The 25,850-nt window shown below is 40.9% G+C and overlaps 1 protein-coding gene across 1 annotated transcript in view; it reads right to left on the bottom strand.

Moving 5' to 3' along the window:
• Positions 1-25,850, bottom strand: part of LOC126299169 (uncharacterized) — a 514,148-nt gene that overhangs the window by 267,500 nt on the left and 220,798 nt on the right. The window lies entirely within an intron of this gene.

The raw sequence follows: 25,850 nt of genomic DNA, 5'->3' as shown, positions 1-25,850 counted from the left end.
TCATTTTCAAAGTGGGAAATTCTCAAAGGCAATAACAACCGTGCAAAAATCTTGCAGCACAGAATAGTAATGAGAAGGAAATTACAATTGTTTATTAAAATTCATACGCATTGCCATAAGCAGTATCCAGTTAAGCTATAGAAAGAGGATGAAGCGGGAAGTGTGCTGGTATGTTGCAAGTGGATCAGCCCTTCTACACATTACGACACCATCTGCCGAGTGAGAATATGCATTCAGCAGAAAGAAAACTCAGACAGAAAATCACTGGCATTGCGACAAGGATATTCGTTAGCTCGTATGACATGTTGCAGGATACCCTATCTCTTACACAAAAAAATGTGGTGAAGACTTCATACAGAAATTAACAACCTGTTAAGTGAATATGGCAGAGTAAGGAGGACACGTACGGTCATTACAAACGAAGCCCTGTATCATAACCTCATCCTTGCTCCCTGTAAATACTCCAGTTTTCCAGCTCTGATCAGTAGGTCACTGGGATCGATGGCATTCATAGTAATAGCACTCAATTCCCTGATTACCACACTGCAGTAAATGTATGTCTTGGACGCTCCAGCTCAGTCTATGAACTAGCCGATGATGTAATACAGATGATGGTCTTCATCTGGTGAACTTCATGCTGCTCGCCGCCTGCCGTCTTCTGATGGAGGAACTGACTGCCTGGCAACAACACCTCATCGCAGAGTGCTACCAGTGGTGAACTCCAACTTGGAAGCCTGCATTAGGGCCTCTTGGGGTCCACGTTTGCGCTCAATACTGAGTCGACTCTGGGTGCTGAAACCTACCAGGGCTGTAAGGAGGAGATCATCTGGCCACACGACTATCGACAACAGGTACATCGCTGATGGGCCATCAAGTATCATTGTAGAATTTGGAACACTTCAACAGCCAGTACAAGATCACTTTGTCCTTGGCAATGGCCGTGCCTGCTTGCTGGGAACCTATCACAATATCAGAGTCGCTAATATATCTGAGGCTGGTACAGGAGAACAACGACTTGTGAATGCAGTGACTAGATGACTGAACTGCAATTATGTTTCATTATCGTCGAAGACACTTCAGTTTCCCAAGAGCTATTCTCATTTCATGCACAGGTGTATCCTCTCACAACCTCTGTAAATTGGAGCAGAAGTGTGCACTTAGACGCCGTGATCGCAGGATTTTGCATCGGAAGTGTTTGAATGCCACACCTGGAATTCGGAGGCCGTGGGCTGCACATAGCAGCAGTAACCGTAACACAATAAACACAAAAGACCCTTTTTTTTACTTTAGTTTGTGATATGGCAGAGTTTTCGCGAACTGACTGGCGTTCTAAGTTCAAAGTACCTTTTTGTGAAAACTATCGGAATTCAAAGGAAACTGTAGAGTAACACATTCGATACAAGTGAGATATGCTGCTTGTAATGTAGTGGCTCATGGCGAACTATCCACAAAGTTTGTACCACTATTTTTCCTCTTCTAGATGGTATGATCATGCAGAACACTACTGTATTGAGTGTCACTGGGAGATGATGAGAAAAAGAAGTAATTGAATCTAGTTTCGTACATTGTAAGTAGTGTCTTTCTTGTTTGGTATATGTTGCTCTTTTACGCAAATATTTCAGTTTAAATATGAGATAGTAGTAAATTGCACAAAATGCTTCGCACAAGGTCAGGTACTACTAGTGAGGAGCAAGTGTCACAATTGCTAAAGGTGAACGCTCAACAGAAGTTACGCTATGAGGATTTGGTGGCATAATTAGAATCTTTCTGGGCTGCGCAGTTACCACAGTCGGATTCGAGTGAATTTAAGTCACTAACAGCAATGCCCCACTTTTCAGTATATCTTTAGTAGCTAACATAATCACAGTTTCCCCGGCGAAAAGTCGGAGGACGTAACTTCGCCATTCAACATCAAATTATAGTTACCAACTAGTCCACCTAAATAGACTAAAGCGGTATAGAGGTGAGATTCCTTCAATTATTGCGGAGAGGGAAGAATTACCAAGGAAAAAGGAAAGCCACACAAACATATTTACGCACTTAGGTCTAGGAGTAAATAACGTGAACTCCCAGGTGGAATGCACATGTGGTATTTGTCAGTTACTTAGGTTAGTCTTCATTTTCTTCACTTGTTGTGTTCGGTGCGTATGTAGGATAGGATAGGATTGACGGTACATCCTTTCCCTCAGGTGGCGTACCAAGATGCTACAAAGAAAACTTTTTCGGAGCATAGTACTACTATACCTCTGTATCATCATCCGTAAAAAGGAATTTCAGGCCGACCATTGTGACCGAGCGGTTCAAGGCGCTTCAGTCCAGAACCGCACGAATGCTGCGGTCGCAGGTCCGAATCCTGCCTCGAGCATGGATGTGTGCGATGTCCTTAGGTTAGTTAGGTTTAATTAGTTCTAAGTTCTAGGGGACTAATGACCTCCGATGTTAAGTCCCATAGTGCTCAGAGCCATTTGAACCATTCGGAATTTCAGTTGCTAGGCAATCAAACGTTCTACTAACCGGTCATAAATGGACAGTCGTGTTTGCGTTCAATATTTGGGTCGTGAGGAATGATGTACGAAGACTATAATATAGGTTTGCAGCGTACAAAAATAATCGAAGAAAGGAGGATTATTGGAAGATACACTGAACGAGTATCAGGATTAAAACTCTCTTATGGGAAATTGAGGACTCACTTACAAAAGTTAAGAGAAATAGTACCACGAAGGATAACACGTAAAAAACGAGGTTGTTTAAGTGAGGGAAGGAAACTGTTAAAAACTGTGCTTGGAATAGTGGATAATGAAGATATTAAGAATTTAAACAATACAGTTGGAAATGTAAAAGGATTAGCGAAAGATACAAAAGTAAAAGTAGATTTGCACACAACACAGTTAGGAAAGACTGATGAGGGAATAATTAGTGTTACTAAAACGGTTCGTACTTAGCAATAGAATTAGAACAATATGCGCAGAACACCAGGAATTTTGTAAATATTGTGATAAATACAAATCCGAATAAGAAAATAAGATGATAAAGTGGGACTAGCTATATTGTTACTAACCTTAGCAGATAGATTACACTACGAAAGCATCGAGGAACAAACTTTCATGAAGCAGTACGTCACGTTACTCATAGGCGATTGAATGCAATCCACGTCATATTTTGATGGCATTTCAGAAAACATAAAGAGACTTTCCAGAGGGACTACGATGTATCGTGCCTATCACAAGTAATAATACCGCTTTATTTTAACACATTTCTGACGTAAGAGTGGATACTGATGAAGCTAGATTGCGTATTAAAATACAGTTTCCTGTAGTAGATGTAAACACGGAATACCACTACACGGTACATACATATGCGATTATATGGAACACAATTTGCAAATGGATACAAGTACAAGCTCATGAAGTAATAGTAGCTCTACACGGAGAGATTCTCATGTAATAAAGTCTGTAGCTATTCAGAGAGAATGTGTTAGAGAAAATGTTATTAGTTATCCAACAAGGGTGACAGAGACGCAGAACCAGTCATGTGAAATGTGGTAGTTTTTAGAAAAAATTGAAGGAGTAAAGTGCAAGAAAAGTCTTAGTTCCTCAGCTAAAATTCCAGAAAGTGGGATATCAGGGCAATGTATTTTCATTAACGGAGCTGGATTTGAAATAACAGTGAGACAATTTCATCTTCCAGCTACGATTAATTAGTACTGACCAATGTTTTATTGGTTGGAGGAACCACCACAAATATTATGTACACAAAACCTAAATTTTATAGGCGGTACCTTAGATTTCACTTTGATACAATCCTTAACGATCTAATAATTTCAGAAAAAGAACAAATGTAAGTCAGTTGAATATTGCAAAATGTGGAAAAATATCATGAAATACATACACATAATACAATTACTTTTAGTGTACCAACGACAAGTATAATTTTGGTTTCAGTGTTTATTTGTGCAATTTACTTCTATTCAAAGCCTAAGACATCTCATTCATATGAAGCAACCATGCATCACATACCTATGAAATGCATATGAAATAGTAATAAGTAATGGAAGTGGAAAGTGTAAATAATGTATGTAACCAGGACATAAAGGCAAAGTAGATTAATTAAGGTAACTAAGATTCAAGACTTAAGTTGGTAAGCAACCCATGAAGCAGATTACAGTAAGTTTTTAAATACAAGCAGATATAGACTAATTAATAATAAGTGAAAAAGGGAAAATTCTGGACGAATTTCTTAAAGAGGAGGGTTGTTTTGCGGCGCAGTATAATAAGTAGTAGGTGACTAGAAATTTTATTAAACCTCGTTCGCATTCCTGAAGGTAATTCTCAGTTAAGTCAGAGACTGAGGCTCAAGTAGGAAGCGTGCTGGTATGTCGCCAGTGGGTCAGGCCATTGACACATTACGACACCACCTGCCGATTGAGAATACACATTCAACAGAAAAAAGATTGCAACATAAATCCAAAGGAAGTGAGACAAGCATATTAATTAGCATGTAAGACCTGGTGCAAGTAACCTCATTTCTTACAGAAGACCATGTAACAATTACCTGATACAGGAGTTAGCAACCTGTTACGTGAATATGGCAGAATAAGGAGGGCACGTGCAGTCATTATGAACCAAGACTCACATCATAGCCTTGCACTAGCTCCAGCCCAGTCTATGAACTAGATGACGATGTATTCAAAACGATAGTCTTCACCTGGTGAACTTCATGCTGCTCGTCGCCTACCATCTAGTGATGCAGAAACTGTCTTCCAACAACACAACAGTGCAGAGCGCTGCAGCACTGAACTCCACCCTGGAAACCAGCAGAAAGACATTGAAACCTACCAGGCTGGTAGGGAGGAGATCATTTTACCACATGACTACCAACACCAGGTGCATTGTTGACGGGTCATCAGAGGTCATCTCAGAATCGAAGTGTGACCGAGGACACTCCAACAACCAGGTCAAGATCACTTCATGCTAGGCAGCAGCTGCGCCTGCATGCCGGCAACCCAACATAGTGGAATAGTCACTAACATCTTATCATGGGTGTGCAAACACTGAGCTGACTAGGCAGACGTCAGCCAAATCCAGTACGCAGCTGAATGAGCAACAGCCGAGGTTGGTGCAGGAGAGCAGCGAAATCTAAACACAGTGAACAACTGATTGAATTCTAATAATATGTTACTAGAGTTGAAGATATTACACAGGTTCACGACAGCTATCCTAACTTCATGCAGGCTTGTCTCCGCAGAAGGTCTCTTGGTTAATTGTTCGTTTGTTATGGTTTGTTTTCAAACATAAGCTTAATTTTTGCTAAAAATGTGAAGTCCGATCGTGGTAATTTGTTCACATTATATTAACATCTGGGAATATTTTCCCAAAAAATGTGAAAAATTTAGTGATTTTTATTGTTGTACTTCACATATAAATCATTAAATTCACTATATCCTACTAAATGTTCTTGTTATTAATTCTAAGATATCCTAATGTACTACTATTCCCCTCTCTTTTCTTGGTTCATTGCTGTCCCAGTTAACTTTATCTATTATCACTTTCTCACTTTCCTCAGCAGTTGCTATCCTTTTAATATGAACATTTATTGAATACATAAATAATAACATGTAGAACCTTGCTTCCATCTTTTGGCACTCTTACTTTGTTCCACAGTTCACACAGTTATTATTCCCGATAGGAGGCAGCTGTTTTCTACTTCCAGCCAAGGGTAGGTTGTTATTGGTATTATGATATTATTGATACCGTTTTCTCATTTCAGCGAATCAGCTCTCTACTCTTTATCTCTCCTCCTCTTCCCAAATATGTCATTTAAGATTAATACATGTGACAGAAATTTATCAATTAGAGACTGGTAGTTGCTTACTAATCCTGAAAGAGAACTACAGAATCATTAAATATTGAAGTTCTCCATTAACAACGTTAGCCATGTTCTTAGACGACGTTAAATTTGCTTAAAATTATGACTAAGTATTGTAATGCTTCCGTCTTTGGACATCTACATGTGCCTTTGACCAATATATTTTTGTGAATCTCACCTTTAGGCGAGGGTTGAATCCCCTGCTGTGAAATCACTTTTGCATTGTACCATAGTGCTGGGCCTATAAATATGCCAACCTGTTAGCGCAGTTCCTTGCTCTTGTCTCTGACAGCATAAAGCTTGGTTCATACACACCACCACACCACCACTTTAAACTTACCCTTTTAAAAAACATGACTGCATAATCCCTTATTGTAATTGCTGCTGCACTGTAAAGAGGCTTCTTTAATCTTTACTTCATTAGGTGTACGCTCGTCTTGCATACAACGTCCTACCTTAGGTCTGGAAGATCTGATTCCACTGCCAACATTGTTCATCTGTTGATCAGTGCCTACCCTGTCTTACTAAGTTCGATTCAACTCTGTATTTCGTATCTCATTACATTCGATTTAACTTTTTGAATCTGTTTTTAACACTAAATTCAATACAAGGTGAGTGTATCACTTTCACAATTTCTTCGCTCAACATGAGGGTGGTAGTTTATTTTCGTGGTATGTTAAAGACTTTCTGCCAGGTACTTACCTTTGTTTTGTTATACCATATCTTTGTCTTTATGCTATTATTATTAGGTTAACCAAGAGTTCTCTTCATTATTCTGTCCCGTGTTTATGCCTTGTGTTGAGAGAAGAAAAGTCCTATAGTAGGCTCCTATCTCAGTGCTTACCAGCTTATGTGTTACTCATTACTTCCCTTCTTCACATCACTTATGGCAGAATTACGTCGCTTACTAAATAAATTCTTAGTGGGCTGGTCGCCTTGCTGCTTGCCTAGGCAATACCTTTTGTTAATAGAAAGTTAGCTTTAACCACTGGCCTATATTTTTCAATATTCTCTTACATTCTTCCGTCTTCTTTACATACTTTTACATATTTTAATAATTTGAGCTGTCTGTTCCAGCTGGTTTCCTGTCAGAACGTATCGTCCTTAACTAATTAACATAACTATCGATATTCGTTCGTCATGTTAGTCACCTATCACTGATTGTTCCTTTGTCTCATAATTTTTAATCAGAAATACTATCATGTTTACTTTTGTGTGCCCAGACACCTTTGGTGAATGTTATGCCTGCATAACATAATAATGTATTCTTAAATGTTGTTTCGTTGACAGTATGGTAAAGCATGTTGTACGATTTCGTGGTGCACGCTACCAGAGCATGAACCTTAATTTTACACACCTCTTTGTAGCTGTAAATCTATGTATTGTCTTGTCTCTTGTTTTACGTGATAGTCGTTATTTCCAGTACTTGGTCACGAGTCTCAGGCATGGTTTTGCTAAAGATAATTAGAGAAAGTATAGCTTTAAGCTTTAAAGTTTGACAGAATAGTTGGAGAATACTTGGTCATGCATAAAACGAAGTGAAAGAAATGTGAACCACTAACTCAGGACTTTGTTCTCGTCAGGTACCTATTTTGTACAGTTGCAAAACGCCTGAGGCTTCATGGTCTACTATTACATTAACCGTGTATCCCAAACATTTTTTCGATCTTGTACGATGTCTAAGTTATTTCTTATCTTATCAGCTTTAATGAAAAATACATTACATTCATCGTATTTTTTCCAATAATACTATGTTCTCCTCCTTTCCTTCATCAGTGTCTTCACTTTCCTCATTTTCTATTTGCAATATCATTTAGTGGATCAGATTATAAAATGTATCCATACTCTCATCGTCAGGTATCACATCATCATAACTTTGATTTATACTTTGTTTCGCGTTTTTAGTTTCGTTAAATAGTAAGGGACGTTACTCCTGTCTGACTCCAGATTCTGGCTCACCTCTCTCTTGTCAGTACACTGCGTTACTGTAACCATGTTACCGGTATTTATAATGTCCGTGTTAGCTTCATATTCATGATTGGCCCAGTTTTCATGTAGCCAATGTCATTTTCCTGGGTCGTTTTTGTCTTTGTCTCCTTGATATATTCAAGAACTGTACCTTGACTGGTACCGTATTCTTTGAGTTGTGCCTTCTTTGAGTGATTCCCTAGTTGGGCCACATCAGAACCTAACATCCTACTCTCCTGTCACGATCTACCTTTCCATGTGACGTGATATGCGTGATCCTGCACTGGTTTTGGGTAAATTTTTGGTAGCTTATTTGTGTAACGATGCACTTTTCAGTTTGCCCTGTACTGCTATTTGTACGTGTTTGACAAAAATAGCCATCAAATCTACGTCCTCCACCGATCTGCTTTTAATTCTACCATGAACGTCTCTCAGATCAAAATGCAGTTTGCTTGCATTCTAATTAAATTTAATTTTCAACAGGTCTCTGCTAAATTTTTGGTCACAGGGAGCTCTTCAAACTTTGAAGAACTGCCGCTTACGAAAAACCTGACAACTCTCAGTTGACTTTTGCTTCTTAGTTAACTGACACCACTGTCATCTAAAGCGGTTACTTGAAGCGCATTTATTTTAATTAATCATAAATTTTTAAGAGATACTGTTCCTGGCATAGCATGAATCTCTTACTTTTTGCCTCCCATCAAACTAAGTATGGCTTAGGTTTGTAAGCCTATCCCATTTGTTTCGATTAATCACTTTTAAAATTTGTATTTACTTGCTTTTTTTTAGGTTTCCTTTCAGCAGAAGTTTTCTTTTCTTTAACTGAATTTTAATTTCCTTTAAGATCTTTCTGGGATTCAGCAAGATATTGACGAAATTCTTGTTTATTTCAGTTAATGAAATTTTCTATTGATCCGAGAGTACTCTGTCGAACCTCTTCACACAGCTTCTATGATCAGTAACGTTTTGCTAACGTACTCTCACTTGACAATAATTCATTACAATCGATAGGTACAGTGTCTGCCAATACAGTGCGGTGACTTTCACTGGTACAGTTACGTCTGACACATGGTCATATGTATAAATCTGTGCAATGTGCACCATGAGCGGTGTCTTCCGTGACATCTGAAATGTCTGGCATTAACGAATGTTGTGTGTGAAAAGTTTTCCTCGAAACGAGCAGCGCTGGGTAATTCTATATCATTAAGAGATTGGTCAAAGTCACTTTCACAGCTTCTACTCTGCAGGTTCACTATTAAACAAGGTGATATGGTTCATATTTGACACTGTAGTCTTTATGGCTATTCTTAATTGCCACTTTACATCTGATCAAATACACTGTACCACGGATTACTGTTATAAATTCACTGTTCTACATACTATATTGTTCGCCTTCAATACAATCCCTCAAAGCCTCATCCACTCAAAATCATCCTCAGAAGGAAGGATGTATGCAACACTTCTCTGAATGAGACATTCCGCAGTAGCTGGTTGTAACAGATTGATCATACATGTGAGTGTTGCCGCGGGAAATGTACATCATCAGCGACATTTTAGGAATCTTCTAGTTCTCCTACCAGGCGTCTGTTAAACGTAACCCTCTCACGGCAGAAGATAAGCATTGGACGTGTCCTCGTTTCACATTGAGCATTGTTGAAAAATCCGTTACTACATTTCAATAAAGATCACCTACGAGGGGATGCTGAATAGTAATGCCTCCAAATTTTTTAAGTGGAAACTCCTAAAGTTCTAAGTAAACGTTATTACATTCTACATCTTTATTCAACATATCCACATATTTGTTTTTCAACATAGTCGCCCTGGTGACGAACTCACTTCTTCCAACGACATAGCAGTTTGTTGATACCATAGCTGTAGAATGTTTGATTTTGTTGATGGAGCTGCCACCTCACTTCTACTAGTGTTGCTTCATGACTATCCAAGTGAAGTCCTCAAATGTATACTTTAAGTTTTTGAAATATATGAAAATCGGGTGAAGCCAAGTCTGCATTGTATGCAGGATGATCGTGACAGTGAACCCAGGGCATCGGGTTGCTGCACATTTTGCAGTGCTCGTATGTGGTCTGGCATTGTCATGCTGAAGGAGAGCGTGCTCCATGTGTGGACAAACTCTTCGAATTGGAAACTCGATTACAGCACGCGGTTTATCACGCTATAAAATGATTGTTTTACAGTTCTTTCCAGTTCCATCGTTTACTTTTCAAGTTTTTTTTCCTTGTACTGCTGTTGGAATGATGGTGGCTGGAAGACATATCTTCATAACAGAAAGCGTGATTAAGTCATCTATGCCGGTGGCGTGTTCTTCTTCTTCTTCTTCTTCTTCTTCTTCTTCTTCCGTTGAAAGAAACATAAGGTTTCCTACCATCGGGCTCGGAAGAACTGCGTCCCGGGTGCATTTCATGACAGTTGCAAATCTCCACTTCTTTTGTCGATAACTGGAGGCCGAACCAAATTTGTAAAGCGGAGCTTGCACACACTTCCTGTGTTTCAGGTTTTTCCATTTCTTTCTACATTCGTCCCCTAGAACAAAGAGAATATACCTCGTGAAGGAAAAATACGCAATTTAAGAGAAATTTGACTACATCCAAAATATTATGTTTCTGCTATTTGTAATTGTTTATCATTGAAATACATAAGTAAACAGGATTGGTCCTTACATTGCTAATGTGTCACAAACATGTTCCATTGAGTATTTCCATTATAAATACAATACTATTTATTTCGTTAGTTACACATTTTTGATTAACATTAACTATATTAATAAAATTATTTCGTACAGAAATATTTTGCTCTCTTTTCTTTCAGGCTTTTGGCAGTAGGCGCCAGCTATAGACGACAAGGAGTTGAATGTAGACTTGAAAGACATTCTGTTACCTTGATAGTTTATGATACATATTCAACTATTGTGCTGGAGTTTGGACGTGAAGTAATGAAGCCAACCACCGAAGAAAACACCTCAAGAATGTAGCAGAAAAATATTTTCTGATATGGAAATTGCCGAACTGCGCCGGAGCAATAAGTGGACGCCACTGGGAACTTAACTGTCCACCACTAGTGGATTGTTTGAATTAAATGAAATGCCTTTCTGTAGTTGTAAAGGGTGTTCCTGACGCCGATAAATTTTTTTAGCTATTGTTGTAGGCCCTAAAGGAAAATAAAGTCATGGGGAAATTTTTGAGGCCAGTGAATAGTTTAGATGACTAGAAAACGACGAATTTCTTGAATCTTACAAGAAAATCTTAATACCAATTTTTCACTACCATCCGTTTACATTGGAGAGGAAGCCTCCCACTGAAACCGTACCTTCTGCGTCCATTTTCACCAAAACGTATAGCGGCGTATCAAGAAAATTTTCATACAAATCTATCAAAAGCTAGAAAAATCATTGGCTGTGGTTTTGAGATTTTACAGATGAAATGACAATTTTTAGGAATATATTTAGAAGTACCAAACGTTTTAAAAGTAAACAAGTTTTACAAACTGACTGTGTATTCCCCTAGCCGCCGTCTGCTTCACGTCTGCTGTGCAGCAAGCTACCTTAATTTAAGTATTAACTGTATTTTGCTTACTTGTCACTTCTTCTTCTGCGTGTTTTTGCTTTTAGGAAGCTTTAATAGTAGAGTGCTATTAAGTGTTCCATAGATCTCGTGTTTGTTTTGAATACAGTCAGAGAGTCCCTTTAGTCAGCCATAGTGCCAGTAGTGTCAGTGTCGCCCTAGCCGCCGTCTGCTTCACGTCTGCTGTGCAGCAAGCTACCTTAATTTAAGTATTAACTGTATTTTTCTTACTTGTCACTTCTTCTTCTGTGTGTTTTTGCTTTTAGGAAGCTTTAAAAGTCGAGTGCTATTAAGTGTTCCATAGATCTCGTGTTTGTTTTGAATACAGTCAGAGAGTCCCTTTAGTCAGCCATAGTGCTAGTAGTGCTAGTGTTTGTTTTGAATACAGTCCAGAGACAGGTAGTGCTATTTTCCTTGTTTTCTACAAGAAGTGGTTAGCAATCACAGTTTAGTCAATAATCAACCGCCTTTAGTGAATTATCAGTCTAGTTAAAAGTTGATTAACACTCTATAGTAAATTGATTTCTTAGGATGGATAGGATGTGTAGCTGCTGTGTACGGACGCAGGAGGAGCTGGCCACTCTTCGCGAACAGCTGAGCGTGTTGATGGCCGCGGTCAGCCGTCTTCAGGCTGCTGCCTCGGAGTGTAGCGGCAGTGGGGAGTCTGGTGCGTCGCAAGGTACACCCCAGGTGTTACATGCTTCACCCACTGTCCCTGCTGTCGAGACATCTTCGCGAGTACCGGGCGCGGTTGGGCCACCCTCTCCCCAAGGGGAGTGGCGGGTTCAGCGGCGTTCGCGGCGCACGAGGCGGAGGGTCAATGTGGAGGCTGGCCGTGTGGCATCGCCCGCTCTGCCTGTGAGTGGACATGTAGCCGCTCCTTCAGCAAGGTCCGAGCAGGCACACGGGGGGAGGGGTTTATTAGTTATTGGGAGCTCCAACGTTAGGCGGGTGATGGAGCCCCTTAGGGAAATAGCGGAAAGGTCGGGGAAGAAGGCCAGTGTTCACTCTGTCTGCTTGCCGGAGGGTCTGATCCGAGATGTGGAGGAGGCCCTACCGGCGGCGATAGAGAGCACTGAGTGCACCCGACTGCAAATTGTTGCTCATGTCGGCACCAATGACTCCTGCCGTCTGGGTTCAGAGGTCATCCTCAGTTCGTACAGGCGGTTGGCGGAGTTGGTGAAGGCGGAAAGCCTCGCTCGCGGGGTGGAATCAGAGCTAACTATTTGTAGTATCGTTCCCAGAACCGATCGCGGTCCTCTGGTTTGGAGCCGAGTGGAAGGCTTAAACCAGAGGCTCAGACGATTCTGCGGAGAGCTGGGGTGCAAATTTCTCGACCTCCGCTATCGGGTGGAGAAATGTAGGGTCCCCCTGAATAGGTCAGGCGTGCACTACACGCCGGAAGCGGCTACGAGGGTAGCGGAGTACGTGTGGAGTGCACATGGGCTTTTTTTAGGTTAGAGAATTCCCTCCCTAGGCCCGACAAGACGCCTCCTGAGACGCGGCAAGGCAGGAGTAGGCAAAAGGCAACAAGGAATAACAATATTAATGTGCTAATAGTAAACTGCAGGAGCGTCTATAGAAAGGTCCCAGAACTGCTCTCATTTATAAACGGCCACAACGCCCATATAGTACTAGGAACAGAAAGTTGGCTGAAACCAGACGTAAACAGTAATGAAATCCTAAACCCGGATTGGAATGTATACCGCAGAGATAGGCTGGACAGTGAAGGGGGAGGCGTGTTTATAGCGATAAGAAGTGCAATAGTATCGAAGGAAATTGACGGAGATTCGAATTGTGAAATGATTTGGGTGAAGGTCACGGTTAAAGCAGGCTCATACATGGTAATTGGATGTCTCTATAGGCCCCCGGGCTCAGCAGCTGTTGTGGCTCAGCACCTGAAGAATAATTTGGAAAACATTTCGAGTAGATTCCCCCGCCATGTTATAGTTCTGGGTGGAGATTTTAATTTGCCGGATATAGACTGGGAGACTCAAACGTTCATAACGGGTGGCAGGGACAAAGAATCCAGTGAAATATTTTTAAGTGCTTTATCTGAAAACTACCTTGAGCAGTTAAACAGAAAGCCGACTCGTGGCGACAACATATTAGACCTTCTGGTGACAAACAGACCCCAACTATTTGAATCAGTTAATGCAGAACAGGGAATCAGCGATCATAAAGCGGTTACTGCATCGATGATTTCAGCCGTAAATAGAAATATTAAAAAAGGTAGGAAGATTTTTCTGTTTAGCAAAAGTGACAAAAAGCAGATTTCAGAGTCCTTGACGGCTCAACACAAAAGTTTTGTCTCAAGTGCAGATAGTGTTGAGGATCAGTGGACAAAGTTCAAAACCATGGTACAATATGCGTTAGATGAGTATGTGCCAAGCGAGATCGTAAGAGATGGGAAAGAGCCACCGTGGTACAACAACCGAGTTAGAAAACTGCTGCGGAAGCAAAGGGAACTTCACAGCAAACATAAACATAGCCAAAGCCTTGCAGACAAACAAAAATTACGCGAAGCGAAATGCAGTGTGAGGAGGGCTATGCGAGAGGCTTTCAATGAATTCGAAAGTAAAGTTCTATGTACTGACTTGGCAGAAAATCCTAAGAAATTTTGGTCCTATGTCAATGCGGTAGGTGGATCAAAACAAAATGTCCAGACACTCTGTGACCAAAATGGTACTGAAACAGAGGATGACAGACTAAAGGCCGAATTACTAAATGTCTGCTTCCAAAGCTGTTTCACAGAGGAAGACTGCACTGTGCTTCCTTCTCTAGATTGTCGCACAGTTGACAAAATGGTAGATATCGAAGTAGACGACAGAGGGATAGAGAAACAATTAAAATCGCTCAAAAGAGGAAAGGCCGCTGGTCCTGATGGAATACCAGTTCAATTTTACACAGAGTACGCGAAGGAACTTGCCCCCCTTCTTGCAGCGGTGTACCGTAGGTCTCTAGAAGAGCCAAGCGTTCCAAAGGATTGGAAAAGGGCACAGGTCATCCCCGTTTTCAAGAAGGGACGTCGAACAGATGTGCAGAACTATAGACCTATATCTCTAACGTCGATCAGTTGTAGAATTTTGGAACACGTATTATGTTCGAGTATAATGTCTTTTCTGGAGACTAGAAATCTACTCTGTAGGAATCAGCATGGGTTTCGAAAAAGACGGTCGTGTGAAACCCAGCTCGCGCTATTCGTCCACGAGACTCAGAGGGCCTTAGACACGGGTTCACAGGTAGATGCCGTGTTTCTTGACTTCCGCAAGGCGTTTGACACAGTTCCCCACAGTCGTTTAATGAACAAAGTAAGAGCACACGGACTATCAGATCAATTGTGTGATTGGATTGAGGAGTTCCTAGATAACAGAACGCAGCATGTCATTCTCAATGGAGAGAAGTCTTCCGAAGTAAGAGTGATTTCAGGTGTGCCGCAGGGGAGTGTCATAGGACCGTTGCTATTCACAATATACATAAATGACCTGGTGGATGACATCGGAAGTTCACTGAGGCTTTTTGCAGATGATGCTGTGGTGTATCGAGAGGTTGCAACAATGGAAAATTGTACTGAAATGCAGGAGGATCTGAAGCGAATTGACGCATGGTGCACGGAATGGCAATTGAATCTCAATGCAGACAAGTGTAATGTGATGCGAATACATAGAAAGATAGGTCCCTTATCATTCAGCTACAAAATAGCAGGTAAGCAACTGGAAGCAGATAATTCTATAAATTCTCTGGGAGTACGCATTCTGAGTGATTTAAAATGGAATGATCATATAAAGTTGATCGTCGGTAAAGCAGATGCCAGACTGAGATTCATTGGAAGAATCCTAAGGAAATGCAATCCGACAACAAAGGAAGTAGTTTACAGTACGCTTGTTCGCCCAATGCTTGAATACTGCTCAGCAGTGTGGGATCCGCACCAGGTAGGGTTGATAGAAGAGATAGAGAAGATCCAACGGAGAGCAGCGCGCTTCGTTACAGGATCATTTAGTAATTGCGAAAGCGTTACGGAGATGATAGATAAACTCCAGTGGAAGACTCTGCAGGAGAGACGCTCAGTAGCTCGGTATGGGCTTTTGTTAAAGTTTCGAGAACATACCTTCACCGAAGAGTCAAGCAGTATATTGCTCCCTCCTACGTATATCTCGCGAAGAGATCATGAGGATAAAATCAGAGAGATTAGAGCCCACACAGAAGCATACCGACAATCCTTCTTTCCACGTACAATACGAGACTGGAATAGAAGGGAGAACCGATAGAGGTACTCAGGGTACCCTCCGCCACACACCGTCAGGTGGCTTGCCGAGTATGGATGTAGATGTAGATGTAGATATTATCATTAACGATGTAAACTATGTATCACTTATTAGTGAAGAGATCACGAATTAATTGGGAAGTTCATCGGATACCAGTCAAGATAAACATCGAAGGCCAAACGCGGAAATAATACAAAAAAGGAATAAATTTATGATCTATTTTAATCAAAGGCCATTATTCTTTGGTATCGGTACAACAATATTTCTACTAGTAATTATTGAACTACACCTTGTCCAACTGTGTGAGGTAATAACAACAACAACAAATATTCACTAGCAAATGAAAGAACTTTCACGAAATAAGTTTATCTTACCTGACAGGTTTCTCGTATTTCCTATTTCTTTCAACAGTTTCTTTCTCACAATACTATCTTTGAAACTAATATATCTCGTCTTTGTCACCTTCACTGAACGAGAGCATCTAAGTAACTGCAAAAGACTCTGAGAGATAAGCCAAAATTAATGTCTATGGTGAGCGTTGAGCGGTGAAGATCAAGCGGCAACATGTTTCGCCCTGCGGCTGGGCTTATCGTAGCTGGCTACCCCATATTTCCAATGAACTCGGTTTAAACACAAACGTGGCTGGCGCCACTCTTCTACTTTACTCGCCACTCAAGGCTCACATCGCACCGAGGCATATTTCCTCAGTTCTCCAATATTATGGTAATAAATCTGACAAAATAGCAAAAACTTCTGAAAATGCGGAAATCATAACTGCATTTCGCGACGGAAACCATATTAAAAATATTGTAAGCCACCAATAGAACAGAGCCATTAAATACATCAGGAATATATAAATTTGGATGTCACGTGCTGGTCTCGTGCTCCTGCCGTTAGCATGTATAGAAAGTGGTTTAAGAGCGGTGAAACAACCAGTAAGCGACAAGATGTTAGACGTCCACACATTATTACAAGCCATGTGGAGTGGCCGCGCCATGTCACGGATTGCGCTGCCTCTCCCGCCGGAGGTTCGAGTCCTCCCTCGGGCATGGGTCAGTTTAAGTACTGTGTAAGTCTAGGGACCGATGACCTCAGCAGTTTGGTTCCTTAGGAATTCACACACAAACACACACACACACACATTATTACAGGACGTGGGGATCGTAGTCTTGTCCGCTCTGTAAAGCAAAATAGGTGTCAGTCTGTGGCAGATATGAGTACATTACTGACGCAAATAGAATTGTGTAGGAGCACACCGTTCAGCGCTCATTGTTGAACATGGAGCTCCGCAGAGCTAACACAACAAACTTAGGACCCCAAATATTTACGACAAACTCCCAAAATGGCATCATGACTACAGAGGGAAGAAAAAGAATATTCAGGAAAATATCGAAATTTTTAGTCATTATAAAAATCTCTTACATTCTCCAATCAACGGACAAACTGACCTACAACACAGCAAGCATGTCGGCAGTTTTATTGGTGTTCTGCTGTCAGCTAATTAAAACCAAAATAACAGTTCCATTTGTAGTTCCCACACTAACATATGGGATTAACCAATCGTAGTTTCCTCATTAACAGATAAGATAGTTTATATTGTCCATACGCTAAGTGAAGATTTAAACTCTCGAACGTCCTATTTTTGTACATCTTCTTAACTTTTTATTTTACTTTGGATGTACACATATGTATACATAAATAGATATCAGAAATCGTTCGATCACCGTCTTTCTTTGGCCCACGTTATAACTGAGCACCTTTCCCGCCATATGTGCAGAAACTAAGTTCAAAGCATTAAGAACAGTTCAATTTTTATAACCCAGAACTAATAGAGACAGAATACGAGGACCACTACGATGGTTTCAATCCACGTCCGGCCATCCAGAATTAGGTTTTTTGTGATTTCCCTAAATCGCATCAGGAAAATACTGGGATGATTGCTTTGAAAGGACACAGCCAATTTCATTCCACAATCATTCTCTAATCCGCGCTTGTTCTTCGTCTCTAATGACCTCATTGTCGACGAAACATTAAATACTAATCCTCCTTTCTCCCTTACTTCTTCTGTCAAATACTGGTTCGTGGACTCGGCTATTTTGTAATATCGTCCCTGTTCATGGTTCCGTGTATTGTGTAATCATTGTGGTTAGTTTGTCTGAAATAGAATAATGCAAATGGGAAACCATATTAAACTAAATATTTGAGAGTGGAGATAATAATGGCAAATGTATATTTCAAGCAGTACGAGGCATTGTATGATTAGTGCGAGTAAAGTGCGGGTTTGTAAACTGCAGAAACAACAAACCACAGAATCGCCATTGATACCACTTGTCTGGAAAATGATATACAGTCAGGAGTGATGTGTTCACAGTAGAATTTAAACACTGTTTACGTTTCACTACTGGTTATTGAAGATGCGGCATTCTGCGTTACGTAACCTTACCTACATATTCCCACATCTGGTGCAGGAGTATCTGGAGCCCAGAAAGCCGGAGGAACGTAAGGATAAATGTTTAGCAAAAGGTGTCACCTTAATTGAAAGAAAGCCATTGCGGTGAATAGAAATTTATAAGATACTGGATCGATCAAGGCACTGATAGCTGAACCAAGGATCTCAACAAAGAGTTGTTAACATAGCAGAATTTGGAGGAGGGGAATAGTACTGAATCGTGTAGGAAAAAACAACCACATCAGTAAGAATTGATATTTGATATGTAGGGACTGGCAACTTGGTATAACTTCCGTAAAACACCGAGAAGGTGCTTCAGAGTCTTCATTTTGGCATAGAATATGTGAAGTAATTTACAGTTGACGGGATGGGCAGTTAGCAGCGATTATCTCATTGTCTGAGAGAGAGAGAGAGAGAGCGAGAGAGAGAGAGAGAGAGAGAGAGAGAGTTCTGCTTAAATTTACTCTGATAGAGGATGGGGACTGACTGGATACGTAAGGGGAGTGCTATACACTGACTGCACTAATACAAACATGGAAATACAGATAGAATGGAATGTTAGGTTTCAAAGGAAAATACGACAGGTGGAGGTATAATAGGCTTTAGGGTAGATGAGAACTTTATGAACTATTACAGAATATGACAAGATAAAAGTAGTCGGGTACCCAAAGCAAAGCTGACTGCATGCCATTCCCCGAATTGGAAGGCGAGCTAGAACCTTGGATGCCTCACTTTCGAAGGTGAGGCTGAGAAGTTTGAGGTGGTTATGAGATTTGGTTCATATTTTCGATCATTAGTGGTTTTAGTCTATTATGATCTTTCTTTTGGTTGATTAGTAGTGGGTGTCAAGTTTGTAGTGTTAGTCATGGAAAACGCAGCGTTTTGATGAGGTGTATTGTACTGTAGTGGACTGTTAGGCGAAGATTTTGTGAGTGGTATGTATCGTTATCTATTCCTACGGTTATTATCTTTGTTAATTTTGGATTTATATGAAGATAGTACTAGTTACACCAAGAGACAAAATTGTTAAGGTAGACATGGGGGATAGAGTTTGTCAGACGCTGAGCGGTTCAGTACAGAACCAGGCGGGGGACCGGAAAACTACTTGAGCTTAAGAAATTGCGTGTTCAAGGCCTTACATTGGCTGTTGTAGAATCTGGAATACACTGAGGTGATGAAAGTCATAGGATAGCGATATGGACACATTACACATGGCGTTAGTATCCACGCACGCAAGGTATGAAGGGGCAGTGCCTTAGCGGAGCTGTCATTTTTATTCAGATGATTCATCTGAAAAGTTTTCCAATGTTATTATGGCTGAACTACCGAGGATAACAGACTTTGACTGCTGAATGCTAGTTGGAGTTAGACGCATGGAACATTCCCTTTCGGGTATCGTTACTGCGTTCAGTGTTCCGAGACAAAAAGTGTCAAGTGTGTGGCAAGAAAACTGAACTTCACGCATTACTTAACATCACGGACAACGCAGTGGTCTACAGCCTGTACTTTACAACCGAGAGCAACGCCATTTGCGTAGAGGTGTTACTGCTAACAGAGAAGCAAGACTTCCTGAGATAACCGCTGAAATTAGTCTGGAGCGTTCGACGAATGTATTCGTTATGTTAGTGTGGCGAAATTTCCGTTAATGAGCCATGGCAGCATACGATCGACGCGAGTGCCTTTGCTGACAGCACAAAACCGCCTGCATCGCCTCTCCTGGGTTCCTGACCATTTCTGTTGGACCCAAGACGACTGGAAAACTGTTGTCTAGTGAGATGAGTCCCGAATTCAGTTGGTAAGAACTGATTGTAGGGTTCGAGTGTGGCGCAGACCCCACGAAGCCACGGACTCAAGTTTTCCACAAGACACTGTTCAAGCTAGTGGGGGTTCCGTAATGGTGTGGGCTATGTTTACATGGAATGGACTAGGTCCTCTGGATGTTCATCTGGTTGGAGAGCGTTTGCAGCCATTCGTGGACTTCGTGTTCCCAAACAACGATGGAATTTTTATGGATGACAACGCGCCATGTCACCGCGCCACAATTGTTCGCGACTGGTTTGAAGAATATTCTGGACATTTCGAGCGAACGGTTTTTTACATTACATTTGATGTTTTCCATGGATCCATTGGAGACGAGTCTCTTGGGATGTGGAAAGAGCTTGGCCATTCAGATCTCCCGACATGAATCCAGTCGATCATTTATGGAAATTTCAATGACTTGTTGAGTCCATGCCACGTAGAATTGTTGCACTACGCCGGGCTAAAGGATGTCCGACACGATATTAGGAGCTATCCCTCGACTTTGGTCTCCTCAACGTATGTAAAAGTTATTAGAATATGACCGCTTGCAAACAGTTACCGCGATAGACGGACGTTATACTTTCCCACATACGAACGGAGAATGTAGTAGAATGCTACTGAACTACTGCATGGTGTATAAACATGAGCATAATACACGATGTCTGCAGAAATTCTGCTTCATCGACTTTTCTGGAGGCTTCATCCAGGTACGAAAATTCGAAGTGCGTGTCCCGTTAAGAAGATGGCCTTCGGAGACATTGATCGGAGGACCATTGTAGCACGGGGGCTCTGAATGGGGTGGTTACATGTTTTTTGGCGAACTGCATTTGGTGCATACGACTGCTGTGCCTTTTATGAATATTTTCGTTTATTTGGATGACAATTCTCGTTCTGAAACTTTTCAATAGCTGAGTTATACACTACAATGTGATGTTATCAGTCGAATGCCAGTCCCATCGTGTCACCGAACATTATGTTATGAAACCGTCAATAGTTCGCTTGTAAGATGAGTTGCTATTTCCCACGACTACTCCAGAGCAAAAAATTTCCATTTGGAGCATCGAAAAAATTTCCAACAGAATACATCAATCACTACCTCGCGAGACCGCCGATTAGACTGAACAAGTGAGGCAGTTGTGCTCTATTTCTAGTCTGTCCATCTGATGCCAAAAGCTTAGCCTCAGCTCTTGAGTCATACAGAACAGAAATAAAGTGCACGTGTTATTGTGCGTTCCAGTATATTATAGAGAGCCCCAAAAATGTTTCGCTCTGTACGTTATATTAGACCATATCTTCATATAATACTTATATTTTTAATCAATTTCAACATTTTTTATATGCTGACTTCATTTTCCTTATCAACATTGATGCTGTTTATGCATATAGTGAATGCATTCTCCCATTTGACTTTGTTAGTTAAAACATGTCAATGGTCAGTAAGTAACAAGTATTTTATAATATTGGCTGTATTAGAGACTCAAACACAGTTTACTGATAATGTGACTGTTCCTTTACATATGGCATTTCTTTGGTGTTTCCTTTCTTCTTACATGTTGATGTGCTGTCTGCGTGTACATTTCATAAGAATCCTCACTTTTCTCACTGGTTTTCTTCTCCGCTTTTGCTTTAATATTTCTCTCGTTTTCAGCACTCGACATAATGAACACATTTTGATACTGTGACGGGGCAAGGTGGCACAGTGGTTGGGGCACGGGATTCACATTCAGGAGGAGGATGGTTGTATTCACATTCGACCAATCTCATGTTCTGTAATTTTCCTCAATCGCTACTGGCAACTGTAGATATGGTTAGATATGGTTCCTTTGAAAGGGCACTGGTGATTTCATTTCCCATTTCTGAAACAATCCTAACTTGTGATCCATCTGCAATCACCACGTTAGACATGGCAGTGTGCTGTCATAACACTGTACGCGCTCAAGTTGATAATTAAACGAATTAAACAATCAATCATCACAATTAAGAAAATTAATTAGCTGGTAAACATGTTAATTGGTGTAGTATTTTATTATAATATGAACGGTGAAAACAGAATAATGATCGGATTATATATAGTTGCAACGTTTGAGTGTTAATTCAGCAAACCCACCAGAATATACTCGCCAGCGTCTGAAGAATGAGGAGGCAGGATAGCACGTTTGGGGATAAGAGGCCGGAGGCCCCAATATTGCAAGTCAGCACGGAGGGATAAGCCAGGTTGGTCTGGAAAGTAGAGAAGTAGAGGAGCAGGCACAGCGCCACTGGAAAGAAAAGGAGCCGTAGTTTCCCAGGGCGCACACCACTTAACTTTGTATTCTGTAGACAAGTCCATAAGTAGGCCCAGCCCAAGGGCAAAAAAGTCCGCCTTAAATTTTGTTATTGTGGACAGCAGAGAATTTGTAATATTAATTAAAGTAACATTTACAGTTTGTCTCCATTTCAGTCAATGGCATAGTGTGACGTAATTACAAGCAGAGTTAATATTTAATAAATTGTAGAGTATGACGTTACTACTGCCAAGAATCGTGAGGAGTGGGACGACACGTCATTGTTAAGAGACAGGGAACTCCCAGCGGGCGTGGATGAAGGGGCGCTCCGTCTTGATTGCACAGTAAGCTTTGCTAATGCTCATACTGGGCTAGTAATGTGGACGAAGTACAGCGTCCAAGCAGTGAACTTTATGAATGTGTTTTAAGCATATTTGTGTTAGTGACAAACTGGTGAGATTTAGACGCAAGTGGTTAATGAGCATAGTTTACGTTGTATGCGGCGCATCATTACGGAGTATGAAAGTAGGTTGAACGTGATTTACCATCAAGCTTTTAACTGATCAGGTATTGTGGTATTGTAGTCGCTGATGACATTTTGTTCGCGACTTGTAATTTAGTTTGGAGTTTTGTCGGCTTGGAGAATATTTCATTAATTATTTCCGACGTTTTGAAACTATCCTGGCGACGTGTGATAAGTGGCAGAAAGCATCAACTACACATTCCCAAAAGACTCGTATGTTACCTGTGTTGTGATCGTCTGCCACACAATCGTTAAATTCAGTTTAATAATTAATCTGATCAGGAGAGGATATTAGAAACGTTTCACTCGATGTCGACGGCACGTTCAACACTAATCTGCCGTGCTTCCTTTTGAACACTGTGTCATGTACACATTGCTGCGTTCATATACATCTTTTCTTTTTCTGATCCGTGTAATTTATCATTGCTGATGTTGTTAAATTTACAGTGTAAAACAAATCCCAACAAGGAAAAACTGACATCCATAAAATTAATGCACATCATAGAGGTCAGATGGTGTTTAAACGTTTGCTTCATTTGGGATATGTGTGGTAGTTAAAATAAAAACGGCAAGAAAATCATTGCGAAGAATGTGGATTGCTATTAATTGTACACGCAGACATTGTACCAAGGTGTAAGCTGAAAAAGGTGTGCAAACGCCGAATTGAACTCGTTTCAAACACCCAACAGAACCATACTGTAAAATATCTGTAATCTTAAGGATATTAACAGTGTTATAACTCACTAAAACGAAAAGCGCCACTGTGACATGAAAACGCTTCTAAAGGGTGTGCAGACTGGACCGGTATTTACAAAGTATTTTAAAAGCAGTTTCGGATATTTTGACAGCACGGTTCAAGGATTCACTTCACATGATTAAGAGACAGAATACCTACATAGCTTTCACGAAATTGGTTAAGGTGAAGATAGGGTGGCCACGGAAACCACGATAAACGACAGTCTGTCGTGCGGAAAGAGCATTGAGAGCAAGATAAAAGCAGATATCGGAAGTAAAATCGATAATAATTTGATATTAACAGAAGACTACAAGCTCTGTCAAATGCACCCAAGTACTATAATGCAGGCCTGACGAGAGGACTGTGCTTAGAATAATCCACCCGTTCCTGCTCAATGGCTCAATCGTGTCGCTTAATGAGCCACAGATCGCCACTGTCCATCTCCGATGAGATATCACAAAGTTATACATGTCAGTCGTCAGCCGTCAAAGTCAGCACTGATTAGGGTCGGCATGTAACCGCTCCTCACAACAACGATAACAAGCATCGCTTAGTCTCTGGGCGTGGCGGCCGAAGCAGGATTGGCACCGTATATCCTTCACTCAATGGAACACCACCACTTAATGTAATATTGGCTATATAGGCTTTACGTAGTAACCTTATACCCAGTCTAGGTTGACCAGTTCGTCAACTAATTAAGAAGTCCTTATTAAACTTAATTTCTGAAACAGCACGTGGTTGATATTACATGAACTGGAGGCCCACATGTGGCATGGCATTCTATGCAATCAAGGGCTCGTTACACTGCACTTTGCACGTTAAGTGGTACATTTTTATAGAATTGAGTACTGTTTCGGGTTAGTTGTACGCAGATTTACACACAATGGAATAATTGGCATTGTATTTTGCACAATTAGGTCTTTGTGTCAATCGTAATTTTCAAGGTAACTTGTCCAGTCGCAAAGCCGTTTGTGTCGTAGTCGCTCCATTCATAAAAATTTGTACACTATCCCCAAGACTGAATATCTGTTTACACTGTAATGCTGTAAGTAACATATCGTCTTGAAAATGACACTCATAGAATTATTATTGGTTGTTTTTCTTCTATTTCTCTTTGTGGATTCGTTTCACTGCACTTCAGGATACAGAATGGCGCCGGCCCGAGTGGCCGTGCGGTTCTAGGCGCTGCAGTCTGGAGCAGAGTGACCGCTACGATCGCAGGATCGAATCCAGCCTCGGGGTTGGATGTGTGTGATGTCCTTAGGTTAGATTAGTTCTAAGTTCTAGGCGACTGATGACCTCAGAAGTTAAGTAGCATAATGCTCAGAGCCATTTGAACCACTTTTTATACAAAACGTTTTGAAATATTTTACTTCATGGACAAGATATTTCAGCTTCCCTGTAGAGTTCATGACAAATCATACATGTGTTTCAAATAGCTCTCCTGTCTCATACGGTGCATCGCGCTTACCCCTAGATCACTCTTCTCCTGTCATTTTCAGTATTGCACTGACCTCGTTGGCCACAGTTGTCTCGTATTAATCTGCTTGTCTCGCTATCCCCTGCAATGCAGTATGTAGCTGTAAGTACCTTTCTTTTCCTCTCTAAATAGCGCCGAAAGACTCGAGTATTGCTACAGCCGGTTTTCATAATAGTTTCATAGGCTTAGATTGACAGTCATAATTCTAAATCTTAATTGAAAAAGCCAGAGAACCTCTAAACTCAATCAATTATCTGGTATAAATAATGTAATAGCTACCAGCGAAATTGAAAATATATTGTAAGAACAAATCGCCAGATATTCTTCTCTGTTATTGAACAAAACGTCTATTCTACCTCAGTCAGTTATTTCAAATTCAGATCGTCTCGTGAGAGACCGTAGGACTCGGCCATCATGACACAGCTGCTGTCCAGCAGCTACTGGTAACAAGAGAGCACTGGCCATGAGGCTGCAGGCAACACCATCATTAGTGTTGAGGTAGTGTGATAAAGTTCGGCAGAATGTCACGCGTCTCTTGATGTACTTTCCACAACAAAGCAGTAAATTATGAGTTGATAAAATGTACATGGAGATTTGAGTTTCTAGGACAATTAATCCGTATCAGGTTAGCTTATGCTTACAGGGTCCAGTTAATTCATTGATCTGGGTTACTCCAAGCTAAATGAAGTACTGCCATGTCCCCTGCATGTTCACTGTTCTCTGAACAAATTCGAGATGGCAGTTGTAGCTCACAAGCCGTCGCGTCTGTAATGGCATATTGACGGAAGGAAATATACTCCTGGAAATTGAAATAAGAACACCGTGAATTCATTGTCCCAGGAAGGGGAAACTTTATTGACACATTCCTGGGGTCAGATACATCACATGATCACACTGACAGAACCACGGGCACATAGACACA

Source organism: Schistocerca gregaria, chromosome X, assembly GCF_023897955.1.
Source record: "Schistocerca gregaria isolate iqSchGreg1 chromosome X, iqSchGreg1.2, whole genome shotgun sequence".
NCBI lineage: Eukaryota > Metazoa > Arthropoda > Insecta > Orthoptera > Acrididae > Schistocerca > Schistocerca gregaria.
Note: the sequence above shows the minus strand (reverse complement) of the source record. Positions and strands in the feature narration are given on the sequence as shown.